Genomic DNA, 2,443 nt, shown 5'->3' on the forward strand with positions numbered 1-2,443 from the left:
TTTTTATTGTTCAATGAAACTTAGAGCTCAAGTACTGGGTCAAGTCACCCTTTTTGAGTCCCAGAAATTAATTATAGAGGTTGGTAGCATTTCTTTTATCATTCTGTAGAAATATATTTTTCTCAAACTAAGCACAACAAATGGGAAACGTAAAGTGAATAGAAAATCAGACAGGAGGTTTTTTTTTTTTTTTTTTTGGTGGGTTGAGGGGGGGGGGGGGGGGTGCTTAATTAAAGTCTGCATTATTCCCTTCAACTGTTTTCACCAAATTAATGTCTATATAAAACTAATTGCTAAACATCTCGACAATCAAGCAGTAAAGTATTTTATCGTTGTATAAGAAATTATACCAAAAAATTCATTGATGTCTTGATCTTATTTTTATATATATAAAAAGAACACTTGAATGTTAATTCTTGTTAATTTGTTTTTCCTTTAATTATAGTTTCTTTTTTTTTAACCACTTAATTCGGTGTAGAAACTAGAGATGGTTATCCTTTTCCTCCTCTTTTTCAAAATTCAATAAATTCGTGATGGCCTACAAAACAAGCCAAAATCTACTGCAAAATGGGTAGCAGAATTGGTAATCTCTAGTAGTTACAATTGTAATTATAGGTGAGAAGCTTGTGTATTCATTTCCATAATACAGTTAGGGATGGATAGGCACTTGAATTACGGAGGAAACTAACCCCATGTCCTAATCCTTCATAAATACACATTATTGATTGATACCAAACAAATTATACATACATAGTAAAGGCTATATCAATATCTTCATATTTCATATTTATAATTAAAAAATAATTATTGTGGTGTATCTAGGTTTGAATTTTTCCATCCCTACATATATGTAAATACAGAATTAAAAAAGAATCGTTACCTTACCAAAAATAAGTTGATTTTCCATCCGATTTCCAACTACCATTTGCGTCTAAATGAATGGTGAGTTAGCCAGGACAATGAACACTATTAGAAATTGCTTTTAACTTAAATTCTTTGTATGCAAATGTCAGGCCAAGAGCATAAATTAAAAAGAGTAGTTCTAATCCTAACCCAATTTTTGATTCATTATTTTATTTTATTTTATCTCCCAATTTTTGATTCATTATTTTATTTTATTAAAAGAAGGCTGAAAATTTCATTAAAGAAAAGCCATACTGGCTTGGATTACCACAATAAGGTGGAAGAAATATCCTCCATCTACACCAAAAAACTTGTGATATGTTTAAATTCTAGCAAGGTTGTAAGTAGCAAAATTACCTTGACAACGAACATGTGGGAAACTTTTTTTTTTTTTTTTTTTTTTTTTTTTGAGCAAGTGGACCAAAAGAGAAGGGAACAAAATACGGTTACTAGAGAATCCATGGCATGACATAGGAAGCATATCTCAGAGATAATGCTGAGGATCCCACTAAAGTGATTGATGATGTGTACACAAAATTCTGTATTTGGCTAAGGATAAGAACCAACAACTAGCTAGACCAAGAAGTAAACTTTGGAAACCTTCTTGTTTGGTGTGAAATTTACATAGAAACAATTTTGCAAAGATGGTAAAGAGGAGGAGGGATTTAATCATAATAGTATCTGTTTTTTGAGTGACCAACAACACACATCTTGCCTCAGCATGTTAAGGAAGTTAACAATTTTGTAACTTGGATAGAGGAAAATTTTATTCTGATTGAGCTAGTGTTATGGTTCAAAATGTATTAAATTTTTCTTCTTTTTAATAAATTTACAATATGAGCCCGCTTTTGAAGGTTTGAATTCAAGACTTATCTTTGACTAAATAAAAATGGGAATAATGAATAACCCTTTATTATGGGACCCAATAACCTTGGTTGTCTGTGTTTAATGCTTGGAAAAGAAAATTGTGAATCTTTATTCTTTAACTTGGAAATGGGATTTCCACTTCAATATATGGTTTATACAACTCAACTGTAATTATTATGTATTATTATATTCCACAAGAATCATAAGTCCCATACACCATACAGCCAAACATAATGGGATTTCCATTTCAGTGCTCAAGAGTCAAGACACCAAAAACTGCCACAAGCCACGAGAATACAAAATGGGTAAAAAGAGAATGGGTAAAAATAGCAAAGGGTAAGCTCATTCACAATGATGTGTTCTTGCAAATCATACCTAGCTTATGAGCAGTGCGTTTCTTTTACATATGATAACCAAGTGATTCTATGGAAAACATTTTATTAGTAATTAAACCTGAATTTGTTATAAAAAATTTCTCATTAGCTATTCACTGCCATTATTGTTAACTATCATAGATACATATATATATATATATATATTTTTTTTTTTTTAGGGAATAATGAATAACCCTTTATTATGGGACCCAATAACCTTGGTTGTCTGTGTTTAATGCTTGGAAAAGAAAATTGTGAATCTTTATTCTTTAACTTGGAAATGGGATTTCCACTTCAAT

Source organism: Quercus suber, unplaced genomic scaffold, assembly GCF_002906115.3.
Source record: "Quercus suber isolate HL8 unplaced genomic scaffold, Cork oak 2.0 scaffold_45, whole genome shotgun sequence".
In the NCBI taxonomy this organism is placed as follows: Eukaryota; Viridiplantae; Streptophyta; class Magnoliopsida; order Fagales; family Fagaceae; genus Quercus; species Quercus suber.